We start from the raw sequence: 20111 nt of genomic DNA on the forward strand, positions 1-20111 counted from the left end.
AGTGTTAGTTCAATCTATTATTTTAAGAAGTTCACTTGAGAAGCAAATGAGAGTGTACCGAGGAAGTCCAGGGAGGGATTTCTAGGAGAGGAGAAGTTTGAATATATTCATAAACTAAGAAATGTCAAAATGGGGAAAGATTCAGAATATAGTAGTGAGAGGATAGAGGGCACAAAAGCCAAAAGGGATGAAGTTAAGCATAGAAATTAAGAGGATGAACTTCAAAGTAGAAGGCATTGCGATGAGAGGAAAGGAGGCAGGAATGGGTATGCAGGAGATGAAGTTTTTGGCTGAAGAATGAGCAGCTAAGACATTACGGGGGACGTTTATCATATTTGTAGCTCTGAAACATCTCTTGAACACTCCTTCTATATTTGAAGAGTTTTCCACACTATAAATCCTGATTCCCCAAGGTAGAAACCAGAACTCATTCTCCTGGCATCATTTGCCACTAAAGTGCAGGCATGTGAGCTCACTTCCATCAGTCAGATGCTTCTGCATGAGATGCTGACTTGGAACGGAGCAATGTGAGGAGGTAGGCACATGGAGACTCCGTATTCTGTTCAGACACAATAGGGACAGAACTTCTGGTTTCCAGTTCTAAGCATCAGCAATGCATGGTTCTAGCGAAGGTTTGGATTCTGGCAGTGGTGCTCACCACAACAGCCCTCTTGGCATAGTTGGGGCTGGGTAGCTCCCAAGCTGGTTTTCTGGCTTTCCTGGAGATTCCTTTAACAACTGTGGCATTCGACCAGCAGACTGGGTTCATTATGAAGAATGCTGACTGATACAGCAACCATGTGTAAAGGCATCAATTTTCTCAAGAAGGGAGGCAAGGTCATCTGCTGAAATTGAGAGGGAAAGGGCATAAAGAGAATGATAATGGGTTGGAGTCACTGATGAAATCACTGGGAGGGGAATCTGACCCAGAGATAACTGAAGAATTAATGGGAAACCCAAGGGTCTGGTACTGAAGGTCAAGTTGAAGTTAGACACATGAATCTGCAGTAAACATTATCTTCATGGATTGCTTGATTTTCTTTTCCTAGAATAATTAGGTAGGGGAGGAAGGGAAGTGAAAATGTCAGTAAGAAATCAACCAGGGAGGCCGGGCACGGTGGCTCAAGCCTGTAATCCCAGCACTTTGGGAGGCCGAGATGGGCTGATCACGAGGTCAGGAGATCGAGACCATCCTGGCTAACACGGTGAAACCCCGTCTCTACTAAAAAACACAAAAAACTAGCCAGGCGAGGTGGCGGCGCCTGTAGTCCCAGCTACCCGGGAGGCTGAGGCAGGAGAATGGCGTGAACCCGGGAGGCGGAGCTTGCAGTGAGCTCAGATCCGGCCACTGCACTCCAGCCTAGGTGACAGAGCGAGACTCCGTCTCAAAAAAAAAAAAAAAAAAAAAAAAAAGGAAGAAATCAACCAGGGAGGCCTATTCTGGGGAGAAAAAAAGGAAAGGCCGGAAGTGAGCTGATAAGCCAATAAAATGGGAAGAATCAAGGGATTAAAAATTCATTTGCATTAAAAGAGCAAGTGTAGTATGAGTGAGTTCATGAGAAAGCTGAGAGCATAAGAGACTGTCTCCAGAAGTTGCAATCTTCAAATATTATATTTTAGAGGTAGAGAAGATCCTGGTCTTGAAGAGATTCAAGGGGGTAAATAATGTCTGTGGCATTAAATAAACTCAGGAACCTCTAAGCTAAGATGTAGGATTAGTTGTCCATCAACACGGATGGTGAAATTTCTTAGGATGATGGTAGGAGTTGGAGAGAAGAAGATTTAGTATCAGGTGCCAAAGTTTATGAGTGAGGGACAGTGCTCGGAAGCTGAGCAGATGGCAGTGGGTGAAGGAAATGAATGACAAAGCCTGCTGGTCTCAAATGCATCACGGAATGAGCTTTAGTACAACAGTTCAATAGTAATAGACTAGAAGCAGCAGTAGTTCATAGAGGGTGAAAAGATCTAGAAAGAAGGCACACTCATAGCTAAGGATGGTAAAACTCAGTGCAGGGCCAGGAGAGGGTGAAGGTGGCAGTGTGGTCATCATTTGTCCTTCATTTGCTAGGTAATGACTGCCTCAAAGTGAGAAGACAGGCTTGGTGAGCAATAACTGTTCTCAAATCTCCAATGTCCTAACTTTGTCCGAGGAATTTGTAGAGTAAAAATGAAGTAAGGCCGGGCGCGGTGGCTCAAGCCTGTAATCCCAGCACTTTGGGAGGCCGAGACGGGCGGATCACGAGGTCAGGAGATCGAGACCATCCTGGCTAACATGGTGAAACCCCGTCTCTACTAAAAAACACAAAAAACTAGCTGGGCAAGGTGGCGGGCGCCTGTAGTCCCAGCTACTCGGGAGGATGAGGCAGGAGAATGGCGTAAACCCGGGAGGCGGAGCTTGCAGTGAGCTGAGATCCGGCCACAGCACTCCAGCCTGGGTGACAGAGCGAGACTCCGTCTCAAAAAAAAAAAAAAAAAAAAAATGAAGTAAGTCACATCCACATGAGACTCCTTAAGATACTTGGAGATGTCCCCACATACCCACAAGACTTATTTCGTCCATGCTAGACACTCTCAGTTCCTCTAACTATCCCCCACTTCACTCATTCATTCTTCTCTGGAAAAAAAAATTGCCACTTGATTGTTTTTTCTTGAGCTTTTACTCATGGCAGAAGGCGAAGCAGAAGCTTGCACATCACATGGTGGGAGCAGTAGCAAGAGAGAGGTGTTGGCAGAGGGAGCTGCCACACACTTTCAACCAACCAGGTCTCATAAGAAGTCATTATGGTCAATGTCATCTTAAAATGTGGCACTCAAAATCAAACACAATTTTCCAAAGACAATCAGATATAAGGAGAACATGGTAAAATAGCTAACCTTTATTTCTTATGAGTTGAAATTGACTCATGCGAGCCAAGAAAACACCCTGACATCACTCTGAGTGTAGCCCCCTTTCTTCTCTTCATTCCCTTCAAATGTACTTGTGCCTGAACACAAATTTTGTTATTGATGACAAGGAGAATTCTATGTCTAATAATGAGTATGATGATTGCCTTAGGCCATTCTTGCATTGCTATAAAGAAATACCTGAGACTGGGCAATTTAAAAGGAAAAGAGATTTAATTGGCTCACAGTTCTGTCTGCAGGCCAGACAGGAAGCATGGCAAAAGCTTCTACTGCTTGGCTTCTGGGGAGGCCTCAGGGAGCTTTTACACATGGCGGAAGGTGAAGCAGAAAGTTGCATGTCACATGATGAGATCAGTAGCAAGAGAGAGATGTTGGCGGTGGGAGGTACCACACATTTTCAAACAACCAGATCTCTTTAGAACCCAGGATTGCAAAGATAGCACCAAGCCATGAGGGATCACCTCCATGACCCAAACACCTCCCACCAGGCCCCACATCCAACACTGGGTAAATTTCAATGTGAGATTGGAGGGGACAAATATTCAAACTATATCAATGATGATGTTGATCATGATGAAACTCAAAGCAAACTGTGGGTGACAGGCCCCTCATGGAACTAGCATTAGCACTCAGGAGGTAGGTAATAAGTAGGGTTTTTTGTTTTGTTTTGTTTTCAACCTGAACCATATGTATATGTGTATATATATGTATATAAATATATGACTTATTCAGGGACCTGCTGTTCTAATGCCCAGGTTACTTCCTGCTTTAAATTTGGTAGCAGAAGCTAAGGGTGTTGATGTGGTTACCAAAGATGACTAACCTATTCCCACATAATGTCTTATGTACTGGGAAATTCTGACTCATAGAAAAGACACAGCAGAAAGAAGAACTTAAAAGTCTAGCTCCTATATGGCATTCCATTGTTGGTTGAATTATACCTTTGGCTTGATGAAAAATAAAATCAATAAAAAATGCTACTTTGAATTTACTTACAGTTCCAAGTTGAGGTTTGGTTGATGCAAACTGATAACTTTTTTCCTGGAAAAAAAAAAACAAAAACCTAAATTATCAAGTATTAGACCATAGTCTTGCAGCCAGAATAGCAGTTAAAACAAGGTAAATAAAAGTTAATAATAAACAGGAGGGTACATAGTTTTGGGAACACAACTGGTTCAGTGCTACAAGATCAGGTTTGGGGCCATTTCCCTTTAGTGTCTCCACTAGTTAATTTAATGTTAGAAGTGATAAAAATGAAATTATTTCAAAATTATGAACTAACAAAGGATCATTCTCAGTATTGAGAAGTAGAGGAAATGCCAAATAAAATAATTGGAAACATGGAAAACTAAATGAAACATTAGATAGGAAGTCCTCAGATGTATAATTTAACATAAACAAAGATAACTGGAGATCAGGTATGCACAGGATGTACAGAGGGAGGTAATTTACTTGTGCAAAGTTCATTAGAGTGATGCTTGAAAGACCTGAATTCTAGTCGTTAATGTCCCCTAAATTAGCCCGGCAAGTCATGGCTTTCTTGGTCCTCATTTTGTATATTTGTCAAATAAAGGGTTTGAGGGATTAAGCCTAATAAGTTGGCTCAAATATTCAAATGATTCCATGAAGAAAAAAACAACAGGAAGAAAAGAAGGAAGGAAGGAAGGAAGAAAGAAAGGGTGGGGTGGGGGGAGAAAGGAAGAGAGAAAGAAAGGGAGTAAGGAAGAAAGGAAGAAGGGAAGGAAGTGAGGGAGGAAGGAAGAAAGGAAGGGAATGATGAAGGAAAGAAGGAAGGAAGGAAGGCAGGAAGGAAGGGTGGGTGGGAGGGAGAAAGAAAGAGGAAAGGAGGGAGTAAGGAAAGAAGGAAGGAAAAAACAAAGGAAGGAAGGAAGAGAGGAAGGGAATGAGGAAGGAAAGAAGGAAGGAAGGGAGAGAGGGTAGGAGGTAGAAAGGAAGAGAGGAAAGAAGGGAGGAAGGAAAGAAGAGAGGAAGGAAAGGAAGGAAAGAAGGGAAGGAAGGAAGAGAGGAAAGGAATGAGGAAGGAAAGAAGAAAGGGAGAGAGAGGGTAGAAGTTAGAAAGGAAGAGAGGAAGGGAGGGAGGAAGGAAAGAAGGAAGGAAAGGAAGGAAAGGAGGAATAAAAGGAAGGAAAGAAGAAAGGGAAGAGAGAGGGAGGGAGGGAGGGAAGGGAGGAGAAGAATAGGCAAATCCCTGCAGAAAGCCCCACAGTAGTTTGTCTAATTTATGAGTTGATCAGACACTCCACATCTGCAGGAAAAAATCATCCCAGGACACAGGAGAATAAATTCTTATAAAAATTGAGCATCCCAGGGCATGTTGTTCAAATGCTGGGGAGTTCTATATTAGACTGTGTGGCAGACTGTTACACCAACAGGCCTCAATAAATCACACCTTTCAGCATCTATGTCATAATATGGTCCTCTCCTAACTGACTCTAGACTTGGCCACGTGGCTTGCCTCAGTCAAGAGGACGTTAGTACATGTGTTGCTTTGGGGCTTGTCCCCTTGAAATGCTGCCACTACAATGTGAAAATATGAAGAAGCCAGTCTGGACTCTGAGAATGAAAGACCACTTGGAGGGAATGGCCCAATAATTCCAGCCTGTCCTGGCTTCTAGCGGAGCTACGGGACTGAGCCCAGACAAGACCAGCAGAATAACCACTCAGATGACCCACAGACTCATGAGAAATAGTGCAGTGTTACCATTTAAAGCCACTATGTTTTGAGTGTTTGTAATGCAGCAAACGATGACTTGTCCAAGTTGGAAAGATCAGGCAGACTACTAAAAACTTCTAATTAAGAGAAAGTTCCCCAGATCCTAGAGCCTTAAAATGGTATGTCTTCAGCCTCATGCACAACCCCAACTGTCTCTGTGACTCTGTGACTCTGCCCCATGAATTTCTCCCATTCCCATAAGAAGGTATGTGAAGAAGGGGAATTTAAAATACATTTTATGATAACCATTTGAGTTTACCATTTACAAGACGAAGAGGCCATAAAATATAATGTCAGGACAACTTTTGGTGCACAGATTAGATTTCCTTCCAGAACATTCTGTGTTTGGAGAGTTGAAGTGGAGGTTTCAGTCATAGACTCAAAGGTGAGCACAAGCAGATACATAAAATGGCCTTCTAATTGAGGCTCCATTTTCCTCCATTGGTCTCTCCCATGCCAGCCTCTGTGATGTTTGACTCAATTGACCTTGGGATTTTCTAGGACCCCTGAGGCTATTCTGCGCTTGCGTAAGTGAGATGGCTGAGTTGGATAACAGCGGTCATAGGATTATATAAAAAATTTAGCAGTAGCGTTGATACAGGATCGAGTAGCTTCCTAAGAGGCCCCTAATGTTCTGGAGGGAGATGGTTTCACCAGCCAACAAGGAAATTAGAAATTCAGGCAAAAGAAGGAGACATAATTGCAGTTGGTCACAGGCCAGCTCACCTGTGTTTTGATTCCCGTAAGCCCAAATGACAAGATAATGCAGCGGCTGTTTGATATTGTAGTAGAGTTCTCCACCAAATTAACTTAAAGCATGGGAGCTGAAACTAATTCTGTGGTCTTCCTAGCACTGGCCCTCGCTCACCATTCCTCACTAGTATGGAAGCATTGCAGTTCTATTTATCGATCTATTTTGTATCCTTGTATTAGACCGCTCTTGTATGGCTACAAAGAAATACCTGAGACTGGGCAATTTATAACAAAAAGAAGTTTAATTGACTCAGGGTTCTGCAGGCTTTGCAGGAAGCATGGTGCCAACATCGCTCGGCTTCTGGGGAGGCCTCAGGGAGCCTTTTACTCATGGTGGAGGTGAAGTAGGACCACAGGCACGTCACATGGCAGTGAAAGCAGGAGGAAGAGAGAGTGGGGTGATGGGGGAGGTGCCATGTACTTTTAAATGACCAGATCATGCAAGAATTCACTCATTATCATGAAGATAGCACGAAGTCATGAGGGATCCACTCCCATGATCCAAACCAGCCCCCACCTCCAGTATTGGGAATTACAATTCAACATAAAATTTGGGTGGGGACAAATATCTAAATTAATCAATTTTCTTCCTCGTTTTTACTATGGTCACTGGAATTTAAGCCCTTGTTTTGAACTTGTTCACCTTGCCTTCAATCTCTCCTTGTTCAGATACTGCCAGATTAATCTTCCTAAAATACAGTACTCCCCTCTAAAAGCTCACCGACAGTCAATGAGAAAAGTGTATAATTTTGGTCCTGCATTCCTGGCTCCCTTCAGTCTAATCTTAAAGGATTCCACCGGTCACATCATTCCTAACTCCTCTTTATCACCCTAGAATCACAGTTCTCCATATAAGGCCGTCTTTCTTACCTCCAAGCCTTTGCTCTTAGAATATCTCTGCCTGGAATGCCTTTGTGTCTCATTTCTGCTTGTCTCTGTCCGATTCCTCCTTGAAGACCCACCTGAAATACCACATCCTCCATGAAAACACTACCGATCCCTCCATGTTGATGTAATCTCTGCTCTTCTGAATTCCCACAACTTTGTCTCTGTGGCCTTTGTGGCACTTATACTTTCTACTCCTTTATTTAAAGCATTATAATTATTTTCATTCATGACATTTTACCCTTTTAGATATTATGCTCGTTGCCATCAGGGGCTGTTTCCTTTCTTTTTCCCCCCGGCACTGACACAGGCTTACCGCATGTTTGATGAACAAGCAGAAGCACTCATTCATTTTCCTTTCACATTATCCATGGAAACTACACCCCTGTGTGTTCCAAGCATATCATGTGAGTAGGAAGATATGAAAAGCTAGAAGAGAAGAAATGCAGGAAGGGAAGGAAGAGGAGCGCCACGTGTGACTTTTTAACTCACAGATCCTAGAAGTAGCACCCTCACTTCTATCGATATTGTTTGCCCTAGGAAAAAAAAAAGTTTTGTTATAAAAATATGTAACTATTGGCCAGGCACAGCAGCTCATGCCTGTAATCCCAGTACTTTGGGAGGCCAAAGCGGGCAGATCCATTGAGCCTCAAGAGTTCCAGAGCAGCTTGGGCAATACGGCGAAACCCCGTCTCTACAAAAAGTACAAAAATTAGCTGGGCCTATTGGTACATGCCTGTGGTCCCAGCTACTTGGGAGGCTGAGGTGGGAGGATCATCTGAGCTTGGGAAGTTGAGACCACAGTGAGCCCAGGTTGTGCCGCTGCACTCCAGTGGGGAAATGGGAGTGAGACTCTGTCTCAAACAAAGCAAAACAAAACAAAACTCTCTCTCTCTCTCTCTATATATATATTTATATACACACACACATATACATATATATGTGTATGTATATATATTACTCTTATGAAAGACTGAAGAATTTAATAAAACATTTCATTCTAACTATAGTATTTGTTAAGTTGGATCAATATAAATGGAAAAGAAAATTCTTACGAACATTTTCAAACTACTCTAAAGCGTCGAGAGAATTCTGCATTTTTTGATTTAGACACTCAGAAATTCATCTTTGTGCAGTCAGTCCTTCATTAGGCATGAGGTGAATATACAATAAATAAAATAAATACATCAGTCTTGGTCTAAAATAACTTATAATCTAGTTGGGGAATCAAGAATAATGAAATGATCGAATAATAATTCAAGATGGTATATTACTAAAATTGTAAGATGAATCATGTAAACACTAATCACTCTGTGTCAGAGTTCTAGAAATGCTATATTTCAACACAATGGTTACTCAAATCAGTATCACTCACGTTTTAGGTATAAAAGATACATATATCACTGCATGTAATGAATGATAACTTGAAAAATAATGAAACTTCAAGAGAAAATAAAAATAGGTAGGACGTGGTGGCTGACGCTGGCCACGGTGGCTCACGCCTGTAATCCCAGCACTTTGGCAGGCAGATCACCTGGGGTCAGGAGTTTGAGACCAGCCTAGCCAATATAGTGAAACCCTGTCTCTACCAAAAATACAAAAAGTAGCCAGGTGTGGTGGCACACACCTGTAGTTCCAGCTACTTGGGAGGCTGAGGCATTAGAATTGCTTGAACCCAGGAGGCAAAAGTTGCAGTGAGCCAAGATTGTGCCACTGCACATCAGCCTGGGTGACAGAGTGAGACTCAGTCTCAAAAAAAAGAAAAATAAATAAAATAAAATAAAAGCGTATGATTCTGTGACAGGATAATAACCTGATCTCCATGAAATCACCTCCTCCTTTTATACAGAATAGCATCTCATCTCAGAACACTCAAGCTACAGGAACCATGCCTGAAGTTAAGGTATTAGATGGAACATACTGATAGCTATTAAGTTACAAAGCCACTTAGGCTTAATTTCCAAAAATGAGCTTACTCAAGTTAATCAGGAAGGCTCTGGCTCTCTCTGGGCTAACCCAAATTTAGATGCATTCATTTGTTCAACAAACGTATATTAAGTACTTACTGTATACCAAGCACCGAGCTAGGCTCTGGGAACAGAAATATAATGAGGTTAAGTTCCAGTCTTCCTGATACAAGCAATGTAACTGGGGAGATGAGGGTGTGCTGGGGACAGCATGATATAGCAGAAAGAGCCTTGGACTGCACGTCAGAGGTCTTGAGTCCCAACCTTGGTTCCCTCGCTGCCCAAGTTACTATGTAAACCTAGGCAAGTCACTGATATTCCCTGTACTCAAGTGTCCTTGTGTGTCAACTGATGATAACAAGGGCCCACCTCACCAAACATATTATGAAGACAGAAGGAAGTAATAGCCTGAAAGTTCTTCGCGAAGTTAATCTGCACAGATTTATGGTGTCATTATCATTTATAGCTCACTTAGAGGACCAGAAACAGTATCGGAGCATTAAGTGTCGTCTAAATCTTTAGTGACATGTTTCTTCCTTGGAATCTGACTAGGAAATACTGACTTAAAAAAAAAAAAAAGTAAGATTGGAGTCTTTTGTTCCTGGGCATTTAATGAGACTCTGTATTCAAACAATTTGAAAACGCTGCTTGCCACATAGCAAAACTAACAATGAAATTTATGCTTTTAAGTTCAGTATTGGGCAGGAATTCTTTCACTAAAGACTCTCAAGACAATTTCTGAAGCCCAGAGGCATTCTTCCTTTCTCTCTTGTGTGAACCATTTCTCCATTAAAAAGAAGTGTGGATTTGAGACTCCACAGGAACGTACCAAAGTGAAGCTCACTTATAAAATCAACTATATTACACATTTCTTTTTTAACATCTCCTCCATTCTTTTTATCCTACTGGTATTGATTCCTCTGTCTCTTCTCATTTTCTTCTTCCTTTTTTCTTTATGTTTCCTCTCTGGGTCAGAATTTGATCTAAAAAAAACCACTTGGAATTGTTTGATTGTTCCATCAATACCTTCTTATTGTACTTAAGATGACTCATACACTGTGTGTGCTGGTTCACACCAGTAATCCAGTACTCTGGGAGGCTGAGGTGGGAGGATCGCTTGAGGCCAGGAGTTCAAGACTAGGCTGGCCAACATGGCAAAACTCCATCTTTACAAAAAATAAAAGATTGGCCAGGCCTGGTGGCACATGCCTGTGGTCCTAGCTACTTGGGAGGAACCCTTGAGCCTGGGAGGTTGAGGCTACAGTGAGCAGTTATCAAGCCACTGCACTCCAGCCTGGGCAATAGAGCAAAACCTTGTCTTAAAAAAAAAAAAGAAGAGGAGTTGCTTTATTTAGGCTCAAAACCTTGTGTGTGACTTGCAGGTCTTCAACTCTGAGCCCAGGACTGAGAGTAGAAACTGGAGCTGAGTCCTGTACACCAGCCGGCCACGAACCAGTGCAGCCTTGGAGGTAGGTCCCATCTGCTCTCCATCAAGAGACATAGGTGCTGTCTGTTAGGGGAGAGATCTGATGGTGGCTTGCTTCGCTTTCATTCCCGAATTCAGTAAGGTAAATGAGCTAGTTAACTGAATGCAGTGTAGTAACTATGTAAAGATTATGCATCAGAAAGTCTTTATTTTGATTCTGTATGCCACTGACTAGTTCTGTGATGTTTAAATTGGTGATTGTGGCTATATAATTTCTATGAATCTAGAACCCTCTCTCCAAAGAGTCCAGGGAGCTACTCTCTTTCATATTTCTTTCTCTATTTGTATAGAATGATCAGTCACCTATGGGCCATGCCCTTCCACTAGAAACTATACTGGGGGTTGTACACATTTAATTATCCTTAAAATACCAACACACCAGTCAAAACCAACTCTTTCAAACTTAAACAATGGCACTTATCAAAGAGGCCATAAGCTGGCTCTTATTCAAACATATGCTTAGGAGAAGAGGCAAAGTGTCTTACTTTACCCAAGGGCAGAATGAACTTCAACTTCCAGTTAGAGAAATCTGGAGGACACTTGGAGCCATGCATGGGGTATGTGTGGGAGTGGGCGAGACTTTGGTGCCAAAGAGGGAAATGCCTTCCTCAACTAAAGGGCCAGAGGGAATGTTGGGGGTTTCAAAACCAGGAAAAAGTGAAAGGAAGGAAAGAAGCAAAACTTACGTATGTTGGGCCTCCAGTAATAAGCCAGACACTGTCATCTTATGCATCTCATTTCATTCCCATCCTATTAAATGACAGGCTGGGTTTGGTGGAAAGTCCATCTCAGACTAACTTTAGGAACTCACTCAAAGACCAGAATCAAGAAGATGACTATCTAGTCTTATGTATGTTTCAGTAAAGTCCAGGAAGTGCCATTACTACTTTTTCAACATTTCTCATAGCCAAATAGCTTTATTTCCATATATTTTAGTGGCTCTCAATCTTAGCCACACATTAGTATCCCCTTGGATGCTTTGAAAAAATGCTGATATCTGCACTCCATCCCATCCCAATCAAATAACTCCTTGGAGGAGCGGACAAAGAGGCAAATGTTACAAAGAAAATCTCCCTGGATTATTTTAATATGTACTTGAGAACCCCTGTACTCATTTGCAGAAAATCCTTATAAAACTAAAAGGGATTTGTGCACTTTTTGCAAATATTTCATGTAAGAGAGAAGCTAGGAAATGGAAACCCATTTCTGAATCTGGTCCAAGAAAGAGATGAGATTTGATTTTATGAGTCTAGTAGACCTTCTGAAAACTGCCTGGGAAGATCCAAGGAACACCAGAATACTAGAAAAAGTTTGCTGCCGCTCTTTCTCAGAGCTTTGACCCGTCAAAAAGCACTGGTTACCATAGGCCACTGCAGATGTCCCATATCATTTGGATAGTGACTGTCCAATTTCACCTGTAAGTTTTAAGTCAGCAGTTCTCTGAGCCACAGGCTGCTTGTCACTGTATTACAGAAATGTAAGAAACTGCTGGGCATGGTGACTCACACCTGTAATCCCAGCACTTTGGGAGGCTGAGGTGGGCGGAACACGAGGTCAGGAGATCAAGACCAGCCTGACCAACATGGAGAAATCCCATCTCTACTAAAAATACAAAAAAATTAGCCAGGCGTAGTGGCATGCGCCTGTAGTCCCAGCTACTCGGGAGACTGAGGCAGGAGAATCACTCGAATCCGGTAGGTGGAGGTTGCAGTGAGGCGAGATCGTGCCACCACACTCCAGCCTGGTGACAGAGCAAGACTCCGTCTAAAATAAATAAATATATATATATATATATGAAACCAGAAATGTCTAATTAGCAACTCCGAGTGTGGATTTTAAAGAAAGAACTCCATAAAGGTAACTCTTGGAAAATCATTAAAAATTACAGTAATGTAATTGATTCAAAGATGAATGTAAAGACCAATAATTTATCTTGGTGTTTATGAAGATGAAGAAATAAAGGCCCACACAGAACCATACACAAATGAAAATAGTTCAAAATCAAATCTAACTGCTCACAGAGAGCTGAAAACATAGCAGACCCTCAATATACTTTTAATGGCTGATGAACTGATTGAGATTTATTTTGAGATTTGATCAGTTTTTAGTAAAGTTTAAATGTTTTTGTATTTTTCTTTCATAAGTACATTACATTCATTGCGAAACAAGTAAATAACTGCTTTAACAGTTAAAAAGTGGTTGAGGTTTCTGATGCTGATCATAAAATATGACAGGAAAAATATTCTATTTTATAAAGAAAACGTATGAAGGTAATTTTCATTGTCTGTAGAAATTAAAGATTAATCTTTCACTTAGAAAAAGTGCAAAGTGGATTATCCTGTCTTTCTGGCAACAATAGGGCTGGCAGTGTTACACAGCTCTGGGGGCGCCTTACACATAGTGATATCCCGCTTGTCCTCTGCCCACCCATAGTTGTACAAGTGCCATGCTATGCCATTTTACTTGACAGTACTGGGCAGCAGGGCTCCTAAGCAACATTCTAAAACGAAGGCCAAGGAACACATCCATTAAAATGTAGGCTATTTGCTTCATGGTATTCATTACTATGAATAAATGACAAATTAAAAATATTAGTAACCGATAAATAGATATTTAGCTTTTCTCTTTGAGTTCTGGCAGTGAACACTGCACCAGGGCATTCCTGAACACATGTGTTGGTGCCACCATGTTCCATGTCTGTGAGTAGTGAGTAGTTAGCCCCTGTCAGCATTCCTCCCCACATTCCTCCCTATGACACATCCTACATCATGGAGGCGGAAATGTTTTCTTCTGAGAGTACTGGCCCAAAGCGGGGGAAAAAGTAATTGACGATCCCACAAGTAATAGGCCACCCGATTCTTTTTAGAGCATTATAAAACATTCTTGGCTGGGTGCAGTGACTCATGCATGTAACCCAGCATTTTGCGGGGACCAAGGTGGGCAGATCACTTGAGGTAAGGAGTTCGAGATGAGCCTGGCTAACATGGTGAAACCTTGTCTCTACTGAAAAAAAAAAAAAAAAAATTAGCCAGGAGTGGTGGCAGGCACCTATAATCCTAGCTACTCAGGAGGCTGAGGCAGGAGAATCACTTGAACCCAGGAGGCGGAGGTTGCAGTGAGCCAAGATCACACCACTGCACTCCAAGCCTGGGCAAAAAGAGTGAAACTCTATCTCAAAAAAAAAAAAAAAGTTCGTATTGTCTACTTTTGAAATTAAGGGAAAAACATCTACCTTTTCTCTTCCAGACCATGCCAATTAAAAGAGGAAATTCCAGGAGTCAGGAGAAAGAGAACAAAAAGAGGATGTGGTAGAGGTGAGGGGAGACCAAGTGAAGAGGATGGAGAAGAAACTATAGAAATAAGAGAAGAAGAGATCATGGCACATACAGGAAAGAGGCATGAGACAAGAAGGATGGAAAGGAGCAGAGAGAAAAGGGAAGAGTCTGAGTTCTGAGTTGATTGTGCTATTTGTGTGTAGTGTGTGTTCCTTTGGGCTGCTAACATTCTTTCAAGATAGAAGCTCCAAGGTGTTTCGTTACCTAATCTCTGAAGTGGCATACCATCGTCACTTCTGCCGGGTTCTATTGGTCATGCAAACCAACCTTTACAAAGTGGCAGGGAGCTATGCAAGGGTGTGAATACCAGGAAGACGGGATCCCTGGGAATGACTTGGAATGTAGGTGGCATGGTGGGCAGAACCCATAGCCTAGGGTGAGATAGCAGGAACCTGGAATTATAGTACCTTAATGTGATATGAACTGATCTGAGCAAATGTGTTTGAACACTCACCACATGCCAAGAGCTGTTCTAATCCTTTTGCATGTGGTATCTCATTTAACCCTCTTAACAACTTACGGAGGCAGACACTCTATCCAGAGGAAGAAATTGAGGTACAGAGGTTAGTAGCACAGTGACAGAGCTATTATAAGGAAGGACTTGTCAGGACCTGGAGAGAGACTGGGTATGAGAAAGGTAACTGGCTGTCACAGTGTCCTGTGGGAGTTTTCCAGATAAACCACCCTGTATAGTTAACCGATCCATCCATGCAGGGCTAGGATTCATTTTGACCTCGCCATAGTAGCTTTCCAGGGGCCAATCCCACTCCAGCCTAAAGCACCCCATAGGCTATCATTTAAACTGCAGTAGGAACTAAGCCTTAGACCAGAAATTCCTCCCTGATGGGATACCTGGAATGGTTCCTAAATAGCTGGGTCTTGTTTCCTGATAATGCCGCCTACCCCGAGGCTTGATGTGACTTTGCATAGCTTCTGCAGTTTGTAAAGGCGGGGAATGAAGTTTTATGTTTGAACCCAGCAGGTCAGGCTCCTGAAGAGGTCAGGTAGTCTGTGGAGAGGACTACTGGTGTTTACTGTTTATTACATTTCTCCCAACACATAAAATCTGGGGTTCACCAAAGCAGGCGGTTTTCTTCCACATACTCCTCTAGGATGGAAAATGCCCTCCAGTGGAAATGCCTTTCCACTCTGCTTCCGCTGAATTTTCCTCCAAGATTTCCTCTAACTGTGGACTGTCAGCTCCTCCCTGATGTCTCCAGGCCCCAATCCAACCTATTCTTGTTGCAATCCACAAGACTCCTTTCAGCATCTTAATTTTTCCCCCAGTTTTCTTTCATTTTCTCCCCGTCTGTGTTGACTGCGGTCTCCTTCCCAGCCTTTTCCGTCCTTCATCTTGTCCTACAAAGCCACACCTGTACCGACAAGCGCCAAAGAGTTTGATCATTTACTTAATGTCAACAAAAGAAAGAAAGAAAGAAAAAAGCACTAGAGCCGCCTTGGCCTGCGGCACCCAAGCCGAGTGAACAAGTGGGGCCTGCGCACCCTCCTACCCTCCACCTCGCATGGAACCCCGAGCTCTGAAACGTGGAAAGGCCCAGACCTGCTGATTTAATCTAAGTCCTGCAGTCTCCAAGAGATCATAGACTGCAGATCCCAGTCCCACGAACTAAGAGAGGAGAGGAGCAAGGCTACCCCGGACTACCGCAGCTCGGGGACAGCGCGCAGACCAGGCGGCCCGAGATGCGCAGGCCACGCAGCCTCGCCGACGATTGTCCCTGGAGAGCCTCCAGGCGCCCGGGTGGGGCCGCGATCGCGCCCCGCCAGTCACCCCGGCATGTGGGCGCGGCGGGGCGGCGCGGGCGGGCCGGCTGCAGGAGCTGTTTGGCGTCCGGGTCAGAGTATTTGCTCAGCCCGCCTGCGCCGCTTGGGACGCCTCTGCCTTTCCCTCCCTCTCTTCCCCGACGGCTTCTGGCGGCCAAGTGGAAGTGGCGGGTGATCGGGCCACCCTGCCCAGGGGCGCCCAGCACTGGTAGGTGCTGGGGTTGGGGAGAGGCTTTGGCGAGAGTGTGCATGGAGTGGGAGTAGGGGGAAGGGAATTTCCTCGGGGGTTGCAGGGGTGCATGGGAGGCGCAGGGGCCGGAGCGGGCGGGCGGAAGCCTGACCCCCGCCTCCACCCCTTCGCGGCGCTCGGGGCGGGCTCAGGTGCGGGGTTGGGCGGCGAGAGCGGCTGCGGCGGGTATCCGGTGTCCGGTGTCCGGTGACTGGAGCCGCTGGCTAGGTGAGCGGCGGTCCCCGGGGTCTGGGGGCTTGCAAGGGGTGGCGGGGGGATCTTCGAGGGAGAGGGTCTGCCGGAGCTGAGGACCTTCGGGGAAGTTCTGGGATCCGGCGGGGACACGCGGCCCGTGCTTCCAACCGCGGGGAGTGCAGGCCCCGGGAGGGTCCGGGCTGGCCTGGAGTTTCCAGACTCCTAGCAGGAGCACGTCCTCGACCTGCGCCTGGAGATCTTCCAAGAGGGAAGTCCCGGGAAACGGTGGCAGCCGGCGCAGCACCCCGGCAGCGCGTTCCCCGCGCGCCGGCACCCAGGGGCGCCCCCAAGTGGGGTCAGGGCGCGCGCGGAGGCCCGTGCAGCGCCGCCTCCCTGGGGCTGCAGCGGCGGGGCTGGCCCAGACCCAGACCGGGTGCCCAGTGGTCTCAACCAAGCGGTGCCCCTGCCCGCTCCTGGACTCGGGGGTTACGCGGGCACCGGAAGGAGCGACAGTTTGTAGGTTTTCTGAGTTGTCTTTCCCTTCCCAGGGAGCTTAGAGAAACAGCAAGCGTGGCACCTCCCCCTTTCAAACAGATGCTCCTCATCGCCCAAAAGGCTTTTATTTGTTTGCTGGTTTAATAGAAACAACGACTTGGGTACCATTATTTTAAAATAGTGAATAAATAAGTGGAAAGCATACAGGGGCATAGATCTGGCATATGAGTGGAATTTTCTATGTATACTAAGTCTGTGTGTACAGTAGCCTCACATTTCTGAAGAATAGTATATATTTACAAAACTTGCCAAATTGCTGTCATCTCTGCTAATGTGTTTCATCCTCAAAAACGGCTCAGTTGCTGGTAGATGAATAAGATAAAGTGTGAATAAGAAAACAAAGCTGGACCACAGAGCTGGCTGTTTTAAAAGAATTAGAATTCAAGCTGTATTGTTAATGTTATAGTTACACCGTCCATACCACGATACTTTTATTTTTTATTTTATTAGGTGAGTGCAAAAGTAGTTGTGGTTTTTACAGCAAAAACCGCAGTTATTTATTTATTTATTTATTTATTTTGGCCATAAAAAAACACTAACTTTTGCACCGACCTAATGTTTTTCATTTTTGAGGCAGGGTCTCCTTCTGTCACCCAGGCTGTAGTGCAGTGGTGCGATCTTGGCCCACTGCAGCCTCAAACTCTCCAGCTCAAGTGATCCTCCCACCTCAGCCTCCCAGGTAGGTGGGACTATAGGTGTGGATCACCACACCTGGCTAATTTTTATATTTTGTGTAGATATGGAGTTTTGCCATGTTGCCCAAGCTGGTCTTGAACTCCTGAGCTCAAGCAATCTACCCACATCCACCTCCCAAAGTATTGGGATTATATTTTGAACCACTGTGCCTGGCCTACTATTTTTATGATTTAGGCTGTATTTTAGGCCTTTTAAATTTTTTATTTTGTTTAGGTATCAGAGTTATCCAAAAGACAGTTGTATTGTAGAACACTGTGAAGGTGTGAGAATCAGGTCAAATCTATGATATTATGGAAAACAACAGATTCTCTGATCCTTTAGCAATTGGCGTTCAGAATAAATGGCAAGTGTGGGCTTGCTGCTTCTCATTTCTCTCTTTTAAGAAAGGTGCTGTGTTAGCTGAGCTATTCCTTTGTTGGATCTTGAATAATTGGAGGTTTGCTGCCCTTGATATAGTATGGGAAAGTCCTGTGCGTTTGAATCCGTATCAGCAATGATTATTTGTCCTCGTCAGGGAGTGAAAGTGGGAAAACCCTGGTTAGTTAATTTCCTCATTTCTATTTCTTCTATCGTGGCTCCACCAGGCTCCTTCACTTCACAGTAGATTATGTCACATACCCACACATTAGGAGTCGCAGACTGAACCAGCCCTCATTTCACAGATGAGGAAACTGAGTCCCGAGGAGGCGAGGTGACAGCCACACTGCTCATTAGAGGCGGAGCTGGGAGTTGAGGCTGGAGTGCCTCTGGGTGTCTTGGGTGCACTATGCTGAGCTTGAGTTGGAGTCTGAGAAAGCCTTGGGGTGGGGGTTAGGGGATGGGAGTTGGGGGTGAGGGGACAGGTGATTTACATCAGTACCATTCAGCAGCCGCAGAATGGTCACATCTTCAACGACCTGACCACAGATGGTTGTTGGCTGGGCCTCCCAAATATTCTTGGAGGCACAAGGAAACCAGTGTCTTTCCTTCAAGATGAACTAGTTAATTTTAATGTTAGAAATCGACGTTTGCTATAAAAAGCAAAACAAAACAACATAAAAATGGAAACAGTATGAGCATTTCATCACAGAGGTGCCGTGAACCTCCTTGCACATGTGAGAGGCTGTGCTGTTTGCACTGTTCTTAGTGTTTGTTTGGAAGGGGAAATTGTGGAGATGAAGTGGATGACTAAGTGCAAGGGGAAGTGGAGGGGACTAGGTGTCTGGTGAATACGTGGGTAAACAATGTCCACACCTGGGCCAGTGTGGCAGTCGGTTCTTTTCTGTCCTTCCTGGCTGGGGTGTGTTCACCTGGCGTCCCCTAAGCTTAGCTACAGTGGACCAGGATGAGGCTTCTGCCCTCTGTCAAGCACCATCAGTTCAGCATTTCTGTTGCTGCAGGAATTTGCTGGCTTCCATTCTGAAATTTCATACATGGTACCACATCCTGCTGTTCTGATTCTGGGCACACAAATAAACTCACAAAAAGGCCTCTGTGCTGTGGATTACAGTGAAGCTGACTTAGAGCTGGACTGCCCGGCTCTGCCGCTTACCAGCTGCTGACCTGTGCTCTGTCTTCCTAATCTGAGAAATGAGCGTAGTGATGGGCTGGACTCGAAGGGTTATTATGAAGATTAAGCGAGTTAACACAGGTAAAGTGCTTAATTAAGATGGTGCCTGGTACAAGAAGTATTAGCTGTGTTATCAGCTAACACTTATCAGGAATATGCAGGGTGGGGGAGACAGTAGGAATGTGACTTTGGCGCTTTAAGGGTTTTAGATTTTAGGCTCTACCCACGCCTTGAATAGAACTCACCACATTCAAAATGGGGAACAGAGCAGAAGTCTCAACCCTAACTGAACTGTTCATTTTCTGCCATGTGTGATTTCTGGGAAAGCCAACCACAGAACATAAAGACATTTACTGGAATGTCAAGGAGTCATTCCATGTTGTTTCTTACCACTTTATCTTGGAGCTTGTGGATTTCATTGGCTCCACCCTTTCAGAAGCTGCTAGAAACAAAAAGTCAAGAAATCATTACAAGACATCAATTTTTTTGACTGTTCAAGCCTTTAAGGGTATCTCCATGCAAAATACAAAGTTAGCAAGGGGACCTGGGAGGGGGTGTGACGTTACTTTTAGTCCTTTAAAAGTTTTCTCTTAATATTTGGTTCCATTTGAATTCAGGTAGTTGAATGCTGCCGAGATGATAGGTTGCAGTCAGTAGGGATAGGTGTAGTTTCATCAAGGGCCTGGCTTTGCAATGAACAGTCAGCGAATCTGAGTGCTGCGTATGCACACCACTCTGTGGTAGCCTAGCTATTGAGTGTGCTCGTCTCAAAAGACAGATGTACGTCAGGGAACAACTTTGCAAGGAAGAGGAGGAAGACAGGAAGCTGAAGGAGGCCCCCAGGTGGTGAGAGGAGCATTACAAATCTAGCTGTATCAATGACAAGGTGAACAAAGAGAAACCAACACTACGATGGCCATTATATAGCTAAGTGACTTGTCTAAAGTTTAAGAGTGTTTGAACATAGTATGGAGAAACAAGATATTTGAGAGCACATGGCAAGGTAGTAACATTATTGAGGTGTTACTATAAACAACAAAT

General features: G+C 44.2%; 1 protein-coding gene across 4 annotated transcripts in view; it reads left to right on the forward strand.

Annotated features, from left to right (window-relative positions):
• Positions 1–15570: 15570 nt before the first annotated feature.
• The window catches only part of SH2D4A (SH2 domain containing 4A), an 89426-nt gene continuing 84885 nt past the window's right edge, over positions 15571–20111 (forward strand). For 2 of the 4 annotated variants that reach the window (XM_033226983.1, XM_033227002.1), the window contains exon 1: positions 16207–16303. The gene's annotated coding sequence lies outside the window, so the exon portion shown is untranslated. Of the gene's footprint in view, positions 16055–16206; positions 16304–20111 lie in introns of those variants that run through there. The other 2 variants (XM_033226974.1, XM_033226991.1) reach the window with 2 other exon arrangements.

This window comes from Trachypithecus francoisi, unplaced genomic scaffold (genome assembly GCF_009764315.1).
Source record: "Trachypithecus francoisi isolate TF-2019V2 unplaced genomic scaffold, Tfra_2.0 Contig01440, whole genome shotgun sequence".
In the NCBI taxonomy this organism is placed as follows: Eukaryota; Metazoa; Chordata; class Mammalia; order Primates; family Cercopithecidae; genus Trachypithecus; species Trachypithecus francoisi.